Here is an 18,258-nt window from a genome sequence, read left to right on the forward strand (position 1 = left end):
TCTGTTGTCCATGAGAACAAAAACAAACAGTACAAAAACCTTCTGATAGAACTTGAGAGTCCTAAGTTTATTGTGTAACTTGGGGTCATCAATTGATCCTTCATCAGAGATTGAATCATAAATGGAGTAAGAAATATGGAGCAATGGAAACGACTCCTGAAAGACCCAGAAATATCATATTAGGAGATAAAATAATTTCAAGTATCCTTTGTAGGTAATTGATAAAAAGCCAGATGTGAAATAGAGTGGAATGACCTTTGTGAAGCATGGGAGAAGCACTATTAAGTTTCAAAAAAGAAACAATTTCTAAAATCCTAAATACAGTCTCTGTATTTTCTTAGAAATTAGTGACATTTGATAAAGATTTTTATATATTTTTAAAGTTGTGACAATTAAAATTCCAACAAGATGATGATGATGATGATGATGATGATGATGATGATGATGATGATTTTGGTTAAATCATTTTACCAAATGGAAAAACATTGCAAAATTTAAAGTCTATTCTAGAGGATCACAAATGAGAGAAGAAGGAAGCTATGATACATCAATGTGAATTTAGTTCACAATGTTTTATTCCACAAAGGATTTAGGAAAACTACAAAAAGAAGATACCCCAGTGAAATAATGATGATGTAGAAGAGAAAAATCAAAAAGAAGGAAAATAAAAAAATGAAAGATGCAGAGACCTATATAGTTAAACTCCTAATTTGTCTCAGAGATTCCTGTCAGTTAAAATGGATTGTTATTAGTTGAAGAATGTTCATTTAAGAGAGAGAGAAAGAGAGAGAGAGAGGGAGGGAGGGAGGGAGAGAGATGGGGGGACTGGCATTCTTCAGGTAAGGGACTATCATCTTTGGACTAATTTCTAAAGGCAGTAACTCATATTGGTAGATATTCCATACCCGGGAATAATGAGAAATACTGCAGGCTGTATCCTTCATAATATTCCAACAACAGATTTTTCTGAAGGATCTATTTCTATAAAGCACAAAGATATACCGTCAAATCACAGGTCTGTGTGCTCAGTTTTGACAGGGACTAAGATATATAGTACTCTCATCTCTCTCCTTGACATACAGTACCATTTGACTCTTCATTCCCAAAACTTCAGTCTTTTGGAACAATTATTCCAATTGTATGTTTTTAATCTTTAGTTTACCCATTTGTTACAGACAAATGCTTCCAGCAGTATGTTGTGCATCTCTTCCTAGGTACTTTTTCTTATAGTGTCTTTAGTTGGGATGTAAATATATTTTCTTTTAAGGAGTTTAAATTTTGTTTTTCAGTCTCTCAATTTCCTTATAGGCATTAATGTTCAGCTCCAAGAATGAACTTAATAGTGTTACATCATTCTAAAATTTAAGCTTGTATTAAATGGAATGTGACTGAAGATAGTAATCAAAACTTCTTTAAAAAACTGAAATAATGAAAGAAGAACTGAAATAAGGAAGGGTGAATAGAGTTCTCTACCTTAAACAATTGAAATGTTAAAGCTTTTTTTGTAGAACACAAAACAATATAATTTAAGGGTTGTTAACTATCACACTTTTAGGCATTCTTAGCTCTTGCTTGTCCTGCTGATATACTTTCCCAGTTCTGGTATATGTTGACCTGTTTTATCTCTTATTTGTCAGCTGTGTGTGCACGCACGCATTTGCGTGCACGCTCTACCAGTGTCTACCAGAGTGTGCGTACATGAGAGAGGCCAAATTCATGGATGTTGGATGAATGAGTCAGTTCTTACTGGGCACATTTATATCTCCACAGTGGGTTCTCTAAAATAGTAGCTGGAATAAAGTCCTTTACTTTTATAAAAATAGCTTTTCATTTCTCTGAGGCAATGACCAGAATCCTAAGCATGGCCTTCCAAGTTGTGCAACATATGGCTCTTCTCCTTCCTCTCCTCCTCTTGCTCTACAATACACTGGTATCCCTTCATTTCCTTCCTTTTGCCCCAGGTCCCTCATAGGAGTCTTTATCTTTCTCTTTGCCCATGGGAGGAACAGGCTGTTGAGCTTTCTTCTCTGATCCTCCAACTATGAACCCTCATATCTCAATTCAAATGTGACTTTCTCATGGAACTGTTTCCTAATTGAACTGTATCTGTGCTGAGGGTTTTAACAACACCTCAGTATTCTCCAAAAGTTCCTAATTTTGTTGCTAGCTTGATTCTAGAAAACTGTAAATTCCCTGTGGTAGTTATGTTCTTGGTAAGTTTGAACACAACACCTAGCATAGTATTTTCTGCATGTTAGGAATTAAATAAATATTTATTTAAAATGAGAAGTCTAAATGAAAACAATAGTGGAAAAAAAGATCAAGACAGACTGCAGTTTTGCAAAATAAAGTTGAGTCAAAGTTAATAATAGTGTGAAACTTAAAAACTAAAAACAGAAGTTTAGATGGGGAAGCATAGTATTGACATAAGCTTGAAATATCAAAAGTTTATGAGATTTAAAATATAAAATATTGGTAATTACAATACAGAATTAATGTAGAAGGATGGTTAGTGATTAGAGAAGAAGTAAGGAAGTTCAAAGAAGGGTTGTTTTCCCCAGAGAATCATCTTCTCCTTAACCAGGGGCCTGTGGTCTCCCATTCCTCAGGGGCACTCATACTTTTTCTTGTTCTGAATCTTATGTTCCACTCTAAAGGATTCCCTTTGGAGATTGCCTGCAAAATGGGCAGTCTTTTTTTTTTTTTTAAGTTTTACAATTTTATTTTCCCCACAAAAGTAAATCTCTATAGCAGTCACTAAAGAGTCGGAGTTCAAAGACCTTGTCCTTTAAGCCTCCCAGGTAAAAATAATAATAAGGGCTCAAAGCAGATTTTTTACTTTTGTTTAACAAAAGTAGACTTTACTTTGGGTGAATTACCCAATGTTCCCATGTCTGTTAATATAGAATAATACTATGAATGCCTTATGAAGGTTTATGAAAAATGTATATTAATTTATTTGATGTATATAGTCACCTGGTGGTACAAGTACTGTCATTGTTACCTTTGGAAGTAATCTTAAACATAATAATGTTAAACTTCTATTTTAGAGTTGAGCAATGTGTGTTTATTAATCAAACTGAGATTCAAACCTGGATTTTTTGATTCCCAGCATCTTAGTTTGGGATACTATTATAAATTACCACAGAGTAGAAAGTTTTAAAACAACAAAAATGTATTTCTCATGGTTCTGGAGGCTGGACATCTGAGGTCAGGGTTCCAGCATGGTTGAGTCTGGTGAGGGCTCTTTTCTGGGTTTCACACTGGCATCTTGTACTTGCACATGATGCAGAGTAGAGCAAAGGTGTTTTCTCTCTCATGACTCTTCTAAGGGCACTTGTCCCATTCACTCTTCTAACCTTATCTAATCCTAATTACCTCCTAAATAGAATTTCCACATATGAGTTTAGAGAGGATACATCCAGCCCTTATTATATATTTTAATTTACTTTTTTGTTGGTTTGTACAGTGATCGAACATTTTGTAAGATTTATGATCAAGAATGTCCAAAAAGCATATGAAATTCTCATAGAAAGTGCTCTTATTCCAGATTATAAATGAACTAATAGAGAATTCATATTGGTCATACTGTCCTTATGTGTGATTTTTTATTCTGTGTGAAATTTGTCATCATTAAAGCATGGTTTTCAAAATGGGAAATGTTAATAATTTTCAAAATTACTGAATATGAAGTATGTGATAAAGCTGAGAATAGATATGATGATCAAAATAAAGATTTAGTGAAATTAAATAAAAAAGCTAAGAATAGATAGGCATGAAAAATGACTGGTTATATGTGAAAATAGACTTTTTTGACTACCCCTTTCTTAACCTAGTCAGAATTAAGCTCCGAGAAGACCATGACAGGCTAGAGTAGATAAAGAATGTACAGGAATAAATTTAAAAGAGATAAGCATTTTAGAGTGGATCATGTGATAGTTCAGTTTTAATTGACTTTAGGCTTTATTTTGACTAACAGAGTGATAAACCCTAATTTAAATTTTAAGTCTCAATTATGTGCCATTTAAGTTTTTTTTTTTTTTTTAAGCCAGGTGCTAAAAAAACCTCTGAAACCTGCATGTCACCTGATCCTCATAGTGTTCAAAATGCATGTGAACAGATTACTCATCCACACAACAAGTAAATTATAAAAGTTTTCACAGGATGCTAGAGGAAGGAGGAGGAAGAATTAGCACTTCAAAATGGGGGCCAGAGAGAGAAGAGAAGTTTTCCATAGGAGAACCCTTAATTGCTACCAGCAGTTTGACTCACATACAAAGGCTGTTAAGTGAAGATTTTTTGGCTCTTTAGAGCAGTGATTCCCAAAGTGGTTGGCTACCTTTTGGGCAAACGTTATATATTGATTTAAATTAATCCTCAAATACAAATCCATTCTTTAATTGCCATGATTGAAAAATATGCATAGGTTTCTATTTTCTTGAACAATTAAGGACTGTATCTTACTAATAGCCCATATTTTTTTTCATTAAGAGTTATTAAAAACAGTAGCTATTTGCAAAATTAAGCTCATTACTGGAGGCTACCAAATATTCTAATATTCTGTCAGAAGTCAGAGTATGAAAAAATCTGGATATGTTGTAGATCTCTAGCTGCTCAGGCCCATGAAACAGCTGGCCAGAATTACTGTCTATGGCAGAGTATTTTGTTATTGGTGTATCTGCTAGGCACACTTCTGGTAGTCAGCTTTCAATAATGATGACAAATACCTGAGTAATCAACTTATAGAAGAAAAGATTCTTCTTAGCTCACAGTTTTAGATGTCTTAGTTCACAATTTTGGGGGACTCTGGTAGTACCTCATAGGGAGAATGTATAGCAGAGCACAATGGTTCAACTCAAAGCCTGGAAGCAAAAAGAGAAGAAGAAGGGACCAGAGTTTTACAACCCCCTGCCAGGACATGTTCCAGTGACCTAAAGCCCTCTCACTAGGCCCCACCAATTAAAGTTTCCAACATATCCAAATAGCACCAATGTGGGAGACAATGGCCCAGGTATTATTTTGCTTATGAATTATAAATGGTTTAGATTTACCATCATCATTTTTTCAGGATTGCCTTATTTGTCTAATGTGGTTAGTAATTAATATTTGCATTAATATAATTTTTGACTCTAGCATGTCTTCAAATATAGTTGGTAAAATCATCATTAGAACATGATTTTACATACTCTAATGGCACGCCAAAGCATCACCCAGACAGGTTGTCCCAAAACAGAGTCCTGGGCCACTGGTGGAAATTTGAGTTCTCTGGGTCTCTGTGGGGCCTGATAATTAACATTTCTAACAAAATCCTGGATGACAGTGATGCTACTGATCTTTTAACTACACTTTGGAATTGCAGTGATCAGTGTGTTTATTGCTAAAACAGACACATAGAAAATTCCATGGAAACATTCCTGTATGAAAGAATTAATACTTTTTAGTTCTTTTCTTTGTGAAAGTGGGAATACTTAAGATAGGATGAGTGGGCAGCAAAGTTTCAGTGTTTTGGCCAATTTGAGAACCTGCTTTAAAAAAGAGAACATTTGGTTTTGAGCTAATTCAAAGTTAATCAATGGCATGCAAAGAGAAAAGACAGGATAAATTAATGTGACTCAAACATTCATGTCAGGAGACTAGAGGGGATAAAGGTGGCTAGGGAAATTTACTGGATTATCTAGGGTCTAGTATGCTATGCTCAACAATCTGCATTTTTTCCAAGGATAGTAGCAAAGTATTTTAAATTAGGAGATGATATCATCAAGTTATAAAAACAAGAATATGGCAAGAAGGGAGGCAGAGACATCAATTTGGAAGCTATCACAGTAATTTAGGTGAGAATAATGAAGGGCTTGAACATAATGGGCAGTGATAATAATGATGAAAACAGAGTTCTGTTAGATGTTATGGAGTTGACAATAATGACAATACCAGCTGATGTTTATTCTATACTCACTATGGGATATGGGCTGATCATTTTTTTTAAGTTATTCATACGAACTAACTTAATCCTGCTAGCAGCATTCTGAGTGAAGTGTTATTTTTATTTTCATTTTACAAATTAGGAAACTTGAGTGCACGGGGTGGGGGGAGGGATAGGCTACTTGTGAAACGCCACCTGCCTGGTAGGGGCATCCCAGAATTTAAATTCCAGCAGTTCAGATGAAAATGTGGACTGTTAAATTGCATAGTAATTTTAATGGTCAAGTGGATGCTATAGAGAGGGAATGTATAATAGTAGCAAATAACTAGGCATTACTAGTCTAGGTACTGACATAGGAAAATTAGGAGGAGAAATGTAGTTGGAGTATAATGAAGTATAGAAATAAATGTATGAATTGAATATTTGTGCTCCTCCAAAATTCATATGTTGAAATCCTAACCCCAATATGATAGTGTTATTACATTGGGCTTTTGGTAGTAATTAGGTCATGAGGCTGGAGTCCTCATGAATGGAATTAAGGCCCTTATACAAAAGACCTCAGAGACTTCTCTCACTTCTTTAGCATATGAGGATATAAGGAGAGACAGTCATCTGCAACCTGGAAGAGGGCCCTCACCAGAACTGGACCACGATAGCAATTCAATGTCAGGCTTTGGTACTATAAGAAATAAATTTATTATTTATCCAGTTTTTTGGTCATATAGGCCAAAATTGATGAAGATAATGGAGAAAGGAAAAGATAAGTTTAGTTTTGGCTATTTTGAGCTTGAGAAATCTGCAGGATTTCTGACTTGACTGTTAAAATATAATGATTAACAAGGAAATGTGTTGTTGTCAAATGGATAAACCTCTATAGTATTGTATTCATATCTGAATTTCATATGTTAATTTAAACTAAAGTTTATTTGGAGCAACCATGCTGTTGAAGAACTGGGAAAATATGCCATGGGAAGAAAGGAATAAAAATTTGGTTGGTTAATGCAGCGTCGAAGGAACCTGGATAGGCTTGGTACTACACAGTGTTTTATTAAAGGATAGTTAATGTCAAATAGAGAATTTGTCTTATATTATTTTAGTAGTCAGAATGGGACCAAATAAATACAAGTTATTCAGAGATATATGCTAAGAATTAAAATCATATCTAATATGGGAAATGATTGCCTTATGAGGTAGTTAGTGCCTATAAGAACATATTGATATACTGACAAGTGTCCTTTAGTAGGAGTATAATAGTGATAATTCCTATTTTAATAAATTATTGAGTCCATAGAACTAATAATAATATAAACACATGTATTTTTTTGCTCTGCTGAGAGGGCTTAAAACCTACAAATATACCTAATGCCTATAAATTGGTTTCAAATACCATTCTCTATTTTTTTAAAAGAGATATTTTTTAAAATTGTATTGATTATAGCATCAGTGCAGAAAATATGCACTGTAGAATACTGTGGTGCCAGAAAATAAGGTCATGTTTAGAAAAAAAAACCTGTAAAATAAATTTCTATGGGTCCATATAAAAAATAAGTAAAAATAGAAACAATGGTAGATCGATGATTGGGTAGTGGGACATACCCACTGATTTTTAAGCCTTGAAGACTTTAGAGCAAAATTTCTATAAAATAGCATGCATTTTTGACTTGAATAGTTTAGTGTTTGAACAGTTTGAATACATTTTGAAGTGTCTTTATGCAGGGAATGAAGTGGAGAGACTGATCTTAATATAGTTCCAGGAATATATTATAGATAGATCCATGTGTGAGTTTCCAGCAAACCAGCTACACCTGCTGTGAGAAGTAGGAATGAAAAGTGTAGCACAACATATAGTCAATTATTGAATTGTTTAGTAAGCTGTTACTTTTGCAGGTAAAAAATCAATAATTGCTATTATTTATTAGTCCAAACATTTCTTACTACATGACCAACTATTTAACTTTAATCTTCTCAGTTCTACTTCTGCAAAACATAATAGGTTTTAGATTCTAAGTTAGCCTTATCTTCAAGTTGCTCATAGTCTGTTATGGATACAGTCAGGGAGACAAATGATCGTAAGTAAATAAGAGTCTCTCTCCTTCATCCTTTCTCATAACACATTCACTAGCAAATATACACAAATACTTCAAAATACCTAGGCAGGGTGGGAAAAGGAAGAAAGACAAAGTAGAATTGCTTTAAATTCTCCTCACATTGAATAAAAACACCTTCACAATTCATTGTATTTCTCTACTTTGGTTGTATAACAAATGTCAGGCAAGAAAATTGTGCAGACAAGACACAATTCAAAACTCATGGGTACAAAGAGTTGCATTCCTTTTCCTATTCAAGGTCTTTTTTTAGATATGTTCATGGGTTCTATGGGATACTAAGTTGTGTGTGATAGTCCAACTTTCCAAAAATAGCAGCTTACTTATTAACTACAAATGGAAAAAGGTACCATTACAATGGAGAATTTGGAGGACACTGTTTTAAATAGATGAATAATTTACCATCATCAATAATAGAATGCTCTGATATTTATGCCCCTAATGTGATGCATTGAGGAGGACACAAACTGTTCTATATGGTGTTTTGCCAAAAATGTTAATCTGAATCGAATTTGAGAAAGCAAATTAAACAAACCCAAATTAAAATAAATAAATGCCCAAATTAAAGAGCATTCCTTAAAACAATGTCCAAAACTCTTCAAAAATGTCAATGTCCTGAAGATTTTTTTAAAAAATGGTAAAACTGTGTTTTAGATTAAAGAAGACTTAAATATAGTGTTTGATCTTTGATTAGATAATGGGTCAAGAAACAAAACATCTCAAAATTACTGAGAATCAAAGAGGAGTGACATCATCAAGATGGCTAAATAGGAGGTACCAGCTCTTTTCCCCACAAAACAATAATTTAACAACTACCTGCAAGTGAAAGTAGCTCTGAGAGTTCCAGAGTATATTTAAGAAGTTGCAGCAACCCAGTGGGGTCACTGTTGTAGTCACTTTTTTTGCTGCTATGATTAAAAGATTGGAGAAATTGATTTGGGAGCTCATGGGTTCAGAGGTCTCAGTTCGTAGATAGCCAGCTCCATTCCTTGGGGCTCAAGGTGAGGCAGAACATCGTGGCAGAAGAGTGTGGCAGAGGGAACAGCTCATACTGAATTGGAGAAGAACAAAAGTAATGCCATTTTATTTTGACCTGACTCCATTTTATGCTTGCTTAAAATCTTTTCAGTCTCCCGACACCTGTGTCTATGTTGACAGTAAGTAGGACCTTCCTGTGTCCCTGACTATGGCCCTGACGTATAACAAAAATGACTCTGAAATATATAATCAAAACGATTCTCTCATATAATCAAAATATCTGTCTCAACAAGGTCTTTTATGATCTCCATCCTTGGGGTTTTTAGTTTTGGCCTTTCTAACTCTGTACTTCCAAAATTAAGTGCTGGGAGATCTTTGAGGCACTAGCCTGCTCCCAATTGCTTGCCTGGCTTGCTCATTAAAGGACTTTTTTTCCCTTTCAATCTGGCTCAGTTAGCGTGGTGGTCTATAATTCTTGTGCCTTCCATAACAACATGATGATCAGGAAGCAGAGTGAGAGAGAGACTCCACTTGCCAGGTACAAAATATATATACCAAAGCCACACCCACTTCCAGGGACCCACTTCCTCCAGCCACACCTTACCATCCTTAAATTACCACTCAGTTAATCCCCATTAGGGGATTAATTTACTGATTAGGTTAAGGGTCTCACAACCCAATAATACATCTAAACCATAACAGGTCCCCAAACTGAAGATGGCCACGCAGAAAAGTATAGGAAGCACTTTATCTGCATCACCTAATGAAGTTTGGTACTAAGAGGGGTCCCCTTTGTTCGAGATCTCTCCCTATAGGCAAGAGCCCCCAAAATTCAAAGAATTGTGGCTATCTGGAACCAAAGATTCAGAATCATGCCTACCATGGCATGGTTTATTGACAGCTTTGTCTGTGAAACTAAACACAGATGGGGTCCACTAAGCTGCATATACCATCTGGTCAATGGTTGGTCATGTTTTGACTAAGACTGATCATGGACATTTGGCCCAATGGACCAAACTATTTACAGTGGCCCCCACTTCAATTTCACTGAGTCATGAGTTGTTGACAATAGCACAGCCATCTAGTCAAGAGAATGGCAACTGAGTGAACTATTGAAGGATAAATAGCAGTACCAGGCAGCAACCTGATAAGGCTGTGTCTGTCAAATCCCAAGCTCAGTGACTCCCAACATTTTTTTTTTTCATTTTTCCCCTTAGAGTGTATGTTTTGGAAGTGGTCCATGGCTCAGACCATTATGGTACCCTAGGTAGGGCTCTCTGACTCAAATCTGGAGATGATGCTTCACCAGAATGCTCTCTTCTATGAGATTCTACAGGGGTGAGGGGTGGGAACAAGGAGTATCATAATGCTAGTGTTTCACTAGTGGTGGTAGGGCATCTGATCCTTCCAGTAGGTGAACAATGTTATCACATGTCAAGTTTGTACAGGACATGACTTATTTTCCTGGACTGGATGACTGAAGCAGAAAGAACAAGGGCAAGATGTGAGAGCTTTAGAACTGGGACAGATATCTTGGGTTATAATACCTGGATAGCCAGAAACCCAAGTGATAGAATACTGACCCAAGAAAGTATGGGAAGTGGGTATGGAGTGGGAAAACTAATCTCCCCCTTGTTTCTTCAGAATACCCAGTGGTATGAACCCACTGATGAAGATCAGTACAGCAATAACAGCAGGTAGTGATTTGAAATATTGCTGGATCTGGCATCTGAATATTTGGAGCCCTTACCCACAAATATAAATAGTTCATGTCTGGTCTATCACCAATTCAATGGGGGTGCCAATGATTCTAATCAGTGGGAGACTGATTAGAGACTTTTTATGGGTTACCTAGAACAAAGACAAAATTAGAGACAGACTTTAAATATTTTGATGTTTTCAGATGGTCCATACTCATGCAGCCTTACCCTGCCACCTAACACGTGGCTAAACCAGACCCAGGCTTTGTATAATTGGATTAGGTGGTGATGGATCACTGCTCCCTGGCTGGCCTGACTTGCTCCCTAGGTTATATGTTCCTGTGTGGGGCATACTGGGCTATGGAGTGCCTGTCACCTTTAAATGAAGCATGATGTTTGGGAATCTGGGGTTCTCAGGAATTTGTACAAAAGTGTCATTCCAAACTGGAAGAGTCACATACTTGTGACACATTGCAGAGTTGCCTGAGACACACTGCCAGGAAGACAAAATGATAGCCAATTTCATTCTTCTGCCTGTGTTCTCATATCCAGCATGGGAATACATGACTTGTCACTAACTGGAAGAGCTACCTAACATTGCCACCAGAACTATTTAGGATCCAAGTAGGATTCACTGAACTCACTAGCCAAGGTGGTGATGGATCACTGAATAGCTCTTGATTATCTACTGGCAGAACAGGGTAATATTTTGTTATTGCCAATACTACCTGCCAGACTTGGATAAATATCCCAGGTTATTGTAGCAATATAAATGGAAGAGATCTGGAAACAGCTCACTGGGTGCAGATAGTAAGGCTATGTGCAGGATCTTTCTTTGGCCTCTTTTGTAACTTCTTACCTGGATTGATGGATCTTGGGTCAGATCATAGCTTCAGGCAGGCCTGGCTGTCCTACTTGTGACAATGGTCCTCCTGAGCCTAGGAAGTGTATTCTGGCTGTGGATCAATAATGCATGGAGATTGTCAATCAAAGGGATGCATCACTCTGAAGAGACAAATTGCCTCCAGATCCAGGGAGATTGGTGGGCATGTGATATGGCTGGCTTTGCCATATCACATGTGTGTGATGATTTGGATGTGAGGTGTCCCCCAAAAGCTCATGTGTGAGATAATGCAAGAAGGTTCAGAGGAGAAATGATTGGATTGTGAGAGTCTTAACCCAATCAGTGAATTAATTCCCTGATAGGGACTAATTCAGGGTAAATGAAGTCATAGGGTGTGGCTGGAGGAGGTGGGAATTGGGGGTGTGGCTTTAGGGTCTATATTTGTATCTGGCAAGTGGAAACTTCTCTTTGCTTTCTGATTATTATCTGAGCTACTTCCCTTTTCTACATTATTCTGCCAGGATGTCCTGTCTCACCTGTCTCACCTGGAGCCCCAAGGAATGGAGCCTGCTATCTAGGATTGGGACCTCTGAAACCATGAGCCTCTTAATAAACCTTTTCTCCTCTACAGTTGTCCTGGTTGGGCCTTTCAGTCACAGCAGTGAAAAAGCTGACTAAAACAGGGGATGGAAAACAAGAAGACTAATCCCCGAAAGGCCTTGACCCATGCAGACATTCCTACTCACACTTGTAGCTCTCAGGATAACTGTAGAAGGTGCTGAGAATGCAGTGTCTTGAGATAAGGAAGAACTGTCTGGAATAGCCCAGACTTGGTCCTCATCCTTCCTAAACAGGATTTCTTGCAATTCTTGTTCTCAGTGACCCTATGTTCCCCTGGTGTATAAACCTCAGAGCTTAATGTTTTAGGGTACCTCAGCTGTGGCATGAAGTGTCACACACATAGATGAGATGCCATCCATCCCATAAGGCCAGCTCACTAAGATCCTGGGCTTCTGTAAGTCTGAAAGTAATAAATTTGCATTTCTTGGCTTTTGCAAATATTCTGGTTTACTGGATTAGACCTAAGAATGTCAGTGGTGAAGGTATGACTATTGCAGCAGCTGGGTCTCCTTTGAGGCTCTGCAGAACTCTGGAAGCTGGGTTTTTGAAAAGTTTCCAGCCAGAGCTGGGAATATGTGCAGACATTAGTAATATGTTTAGAGACCTTCTCTGGGACAAATAACTGGTGTAATGTTCTCCTCCTGGGGATTAATACTAGCATGTGGTTTTTCTGTGTAACAACATATACAATGGAATACTGTAGGTATTCTGACAGTGGAAATAGACAGGGAATGTTCCCCTGGTGAGCAAACTCCCCAGGGGTAACTGGTGCCCTGATGCCCATGATTGGAATGCCCAGCTATTCCCTGCTGAGGTTATTAAGATAACTATGTGGATACACTACCTGGTTTACATAGTGACATCCTTTGAAGGAGAGAGGCTCTGTGTTTGCATTAACCTGGACCTTATCTCAGTTAGCTATCACTCAGGGTTAAAGAAATACTGGTCAAAGTGTAGTCACTGGTGGTGGGTAATATGTAACTTTTTGGGTTACTAAAGACAACAGTAGAGAGGGGTAGGCATTCCTTTTGCCTGCCATCCTTCTGTCTGTCTTGCACCTGCCCTTTGTATGCCTCCCCCACAATTCTCCCCACACAGGTGTTCCTTTACAGAAAACTAATCAGTATTTTTTAAAAAAGAAATTCTGTCATTTGTGACAATATGGATGAAAGCAGAGGACATTATGCTAAGTGAAATATGCCAAATATAGAAAGACAAATACTGTAAGGTCTTGCTTCAATATGAGATCTAAAAATTACCATCTAAATTATGCTGCCTGGAAAACAGACACTTTATGATAACACTCTCAAGTGTTTTACTGTCTTTATTCTGAACCTGTGAACTGTTTATTATAAAATTTCTGTACGTGGACCTTGGTTATGAAGTAAAGAATTCTAAACCACCAATGTTGTAATGGTTAAGGAATGATGTCAAATTTTCTATAACCCTCCCCACAGCCCAGCTCAGGGCCTAGAACTTCAGAGCACTAGCTCATCTGGGTCCACCAGCTTAAATAAACCTGTGTTCTCCATCCCTCCCAAGGGGTGCTTGGTCTCTTGCTGAGCGCGATTTCCATAACATTTCCTTTATAGAAGGTTAGCAATGTGTTGTGAAGAGGGCTGACTAGAGGAAAATGGATGACTAAAGGGAAATGGCATTTCTTGTGACCCAGGATTCAAACAGTGGGAATACTGCTTCTCTGTGAGGTGGGTGAAAGAGGGATTTTATTAAAACTCCGTACTGGACAGCCAGACTTAGAGACTTAAAAATGTTGGATACCTTAAACAAGGAAAAGGAACAAAATTAGAGCTAAGCTGCTTGCAGGTCCAGGGGTATTAGCACACAAGGACAGAAAATGTCCAAAAAACACTACAGACAGTCTTAGCATGGAAAATCCTGAGATCGGAGGGCCAGCCTGACCTAGGCTGATCTAGAAGCTGTTTAGCACAATAAACCGGGGAATGAAAGATGTTCCACATTTACCAATTGTCCATGGAGAGCAGAGGGAGGAGCCATCTTGAGCAGATTGCTGCAGTGGCCAGTGGATATAAGAAACAAGGACTTTGATGTAAGAGTACTGGGTTGGCTCTGATGTAGGTCCAGGCAGACACCAACCATGTGACCGACATGATGCCTAACAAAACTGGAGAAAATTAGGTATGGAAGGTATTTTGCCTGTGGGAGTACAAGTTGGGGAGGTTGGGGAGGACCTGGGTCCTGTTGGCCATTAGTGCAATAGCTCCCAGGACCAGCTGCAGCTGGTAGGAATCTGAATGGGTGGGTGTGTCTGTGCTCAGAGACTCACCTGGGAGGCTGGGAAGGGCAGTATCTGTGAGCAACAGAATCAGCAAAGGACTGGCTTTCCAGTTCCAGGAGTGGAACCCTGGGGAGACTCCTGTGGTACAGTCTCTCAGAGTAGATTGGCATCTGCCAAGCTCTAAAAGTGCATTGATTTAATATCTTCATATAACTAGCCACACATAAAGTACCTGGGGCCTCACTAGACCTAAGCCCTGTCCTAGACCCACCTACAGGAATGCATCTCACAGAATCCAGGTGTGTGTGTGTGTGTGTGTGTGTGTGTGTGTGTGTGTGTGAGAGAGAGAGAGAGAGAGAGAGAGAGAGAGAGAGAGAGAGAGTATGTAAACATGTTTACATACTCTCATTTATAGCATTTTTTTGAAGGTAGTTATTTTCTCTTGCTCTGCCTTTTGAGGCTTAAGGATTTTTATTAGTATATTTTGTATTGTTTTCTTCATTACTCTGTTTCCCTTGTTTCTTTTTCTTTTTTTCCTTACTAACACAAATTCTACTGTTCTATCTTTTATGCTTCCTTTAATTTTCTACTTCTATTTTCTCCTCCCCCCATAACTATCACATCCTAGATAAAATATCTAATCTTGAAAATAAACTTAATCATGGAGAAAAGATGTTAAGAGACCATGAACAGTATTTTCAAGAAATATGGAGAGAGATCCAAGGCGGTAGAATAGAGGATGTCACGTTCCTGGCTGCTCTGTGGCATGAAACCTCTGCAAGGTGGGTGAACAAAAAATTTACAAAGGGAGGGAGGGCTTTACTGGAATTTAAAACTAGACATTCAAAGCAGACTGTGGACCAAGGAGTTTGGATGATAAAATAAGGAAAAAAATCCCCAGGGCACAGCCATTGCCTTGGCTGGGTTGGAAATACCAGCCAGAGCAGTACCTCTGTGAGTATAGTAGAGGGATAAAGGAATAAAGGAGACCCACAGTTTTGGGAGGCCTGAGGTCTGTCTGTGTATGGAGCATTTAGAGACCAAGGATATTGCCCCCCAAACCTGAAAGACATGCTGCACAATATCCATGTGTGGGGAAAGAAGCTGCCATATCTCCAAGTGGCATGCAGAGGACAAAGGAAGGAAACATTTTGCAGCCACAGTGTGGGTGCTGGCAGCTGATTTCTGGCAAACCTAAGTTTGGTCCAAAATACTGGCCCAGTAGACATACACTGTACAACATAGAGTGTGCTTAAGTGATCAGGAGAAAATCAAACATGGAGAGAGGTTTACACAGGGGACAACCAGTGGCAGAAACCCATCTGGCTCTACACTCCCCCTCCAAACTGACTGCTTGCAGGACCTGCTGGGAGTGATGCATCTGACTGGCAACTAGGAAGGGCAGGGGTAGGACAGATTGTTTGGAGACTGAACCCAAGACCAGTAAATGTGGGGTCCATAGGTGATGGAGGGGACTAAGAATTTGCGTTCCCCACTACACGAGTGGAACCCCGGGGAGATCCAGTGTGGATCAGCAGGTACTGGGTGCTGGGGGTGCACTGATTTAAAATCTCCAGACCAATTGGCATTCAAAATATAGCCTGAAGCCAACCTAAACCTAAACTCTGCCTCCAGGATTTCCACCTATGGGATTACCTTTCTTACTCCAGCAATCCAGAGGGTGGAGCACCAATGTTCCAACTGCTATGTAGTTGAGAAATGGTGCTGGGGTGGTGACTCAGAGGTAGAGTGCTTGCCTGGCACGTGTGAGGCCCTGGGTTCAATTCTCAGCACCACATATAAATAAATAAAGGTCCATCAATGACTAAAAACTATTTTAAAAAAAGAAGTTGAGAATACTTTAAACTCCAATGGAAAGAATTCTTTAACTTTACATCAAGATTTTTTCCTGTTTTTTTTTTTTTTAACACAGATAATTCTTTAAAAAAAAAAATCATGGAATTTGCAGGGAAATGGATGGCACTAGAGCAGATTATGCTTGGTGAAGCTAGCCAATCCCTAAAAAACAAATACCAAATGTCTTCTTTGATATAATGAGAACAACTAAGAACAGAGCAGGGAGGAAGAGCAGGAAGAAAAGATCAACATTAAACAGATACACTAGGTGGGAGGGAAAGGGAGAGAAAAGGGAAATTGCATGGTAATGGAGGGAGACCCTCAATGTTATACAAAATTTCACATAAGAGGTTGTGAGGGGAACGGGAAAATAAACAAGGAGAGAAATGAAATACAGTAGATGGGGTAGAGAGAGAAGATGGGAGGGGAGGGGAGAGGGGATAGTAGAGGATAGGAAAGGTAGCAGAATACAACAGTTACTAATAGGGCATTATGTAAAAATGTGGACGTGTAACAGATGTGATTCTGCAGTCTGTATTTGGGGTAAAAATGGGAGTTCATAACCAACTTGAATCTAATGTATGAAACATGATATGTCAAGAGCTTTGTAATGTTTTGAACAACCATTAAAAAAGATTTAAAAAAATGTTTATTTATTTATATGTGGTGCTGAGGATTGAACCCAAGGTTGCACATGTGCTAGGTGAGCACTCTACTGCTGAGCCACAACCCCAGCCCCCTGTTCTTTTCTTTTTAAATTTTTTTTCTTTGTTTAATTGTTACCCTGATGGTACATGGACATTTAAACATTTTCATGTTTGTTTTTTTCCCTAATTTCTAGCATTTTGAAGCCAGTTATTTTTCAGGAATTAGTTTTTTTCGGGATCTTGGATGTTTGATTAGTATATTTTACTTTTGTTTTGTATTCTTTTATTTTATTTTTAATTTTTTTAAATTTTTATTTTAGATGTATATATTTCTTCTCCCACCTGTTTTCCTTGATTCTCTCTTCCACTAACAGCCAGTCTCAATTGTTTTTTCTTTCATTCTTCCTTTAATCTTTTATTCTGTCTTCTCTCCTCCTCCTTCATAATCATCACATTCAATATCACTTCTGTTCTCTTGCTGTCCAACATTTGAAATTGTAAACCCTTTTGCAAACTTTGTTTTTATTATAGGCATAACTGATCATATCATTTCTGTTTATTATGATAATTAAAATCATAGATGTCATAGTAGGAACTATTTGATTTAGTACTATATATTGCTTGCATTGATTGTTGTACATATTTGTCTCCCCCTAAACAGTGAGGTACTGGTAACCTTCAGGGACACTGTAAGTCCACAGGGTAGAAACTCTACTGCCTCAGATCCATACAGTTAGATGGGTAAGTACACAAACACCATGAAAAATCAAGGGAACAAATCACCCCAAGAAAACCAAGATACTCCAATAATAGAATCCATAGACACCACAATGGAAGAAATGTCAGAGAAGGATTTTCAAATGAACATAGTTAAACTGATCAGTAAAGGAAAGTATAAGTAATGAAATCAGAAAGAAAATATAGAAAGTGAAAGATCACTTCAATAAAGAGGCAGTGATTCTGAAAAAAAAAAAACAAGCAGAAATCCTTGAAATGAAAGAAACAATAAACCAAATTAAAAATTCAATAGAGGCCTCACTTTTGCTGAGACTGGCTTTGAACTTATGATCCTCCTGCCTCAGACTCATGAGCTACTGGGATTAGAGGTGGAATCCCACCAGCCAAGCCCGCACTGACCCCCGGGCTGAGTACGGGAGTTTAGACGGGGAAGGAAGCGGTACAGTCCCATCCCCCACAGCGGACACTCCACCAAGGGAATCAGCAGTCAGCATCTTGAACAGCTGATATATCCACCGCCATTCTCCGACAGATCTCAACAACAAAACAGGTGTGTGGCACTCAGCCCATCCCCCATACATCGGGAACCCG

The 18,258-nt window shown here is 38.2% G+C and overlaps 1 protein-coding gene across 50 annotated transcripts in view; it reads left to right on the forward strand.

Annotated features, from left to right (window-relative positions):
* Positions 1–18,258, forward strand: part of LOC120888398 (phospholipid-transporting ATPase IB-like) — a 151,352-nt gene that overhangs the window by 62,556 nt on the left and 70,538 nt on the right. For 3 of the 50 annotated variants that reach the window (XM_078015589.1, XM_078015596.1, XM_078015597.1), the window contains one exon: positions 15,054–15,207. The exons of 46 other annotated variants lie outside the window; for them this stretch is intronic. The gene's annotated coding sequence lies outside the window, so the exon portion shown is untranslated. Of the gene's footprint in view, positions 1–15,053; positions 17,671–18,258 lie in introns of all 50 variants that reach the window. One more of the 50 variants, XM_078015591.1, reaches the window with a different exon arrangement.

This window comes from Ictidomys tridecemlineatus, chromosome 6 (genome assembly GCF_052094955.1).
Source record: "Ictidomys tridecemlineatus isolate mIctTri1 chromosome 6, mIctTri1.hap1, whole genome shotgun sequence".
NCBI classification, from domain to species: Eukaryota; Metazoa; Chordata; class Mammalia; order Rodentia; family Sciuridae; genus Ictidomys; species Ictidomys tridecemlineatus.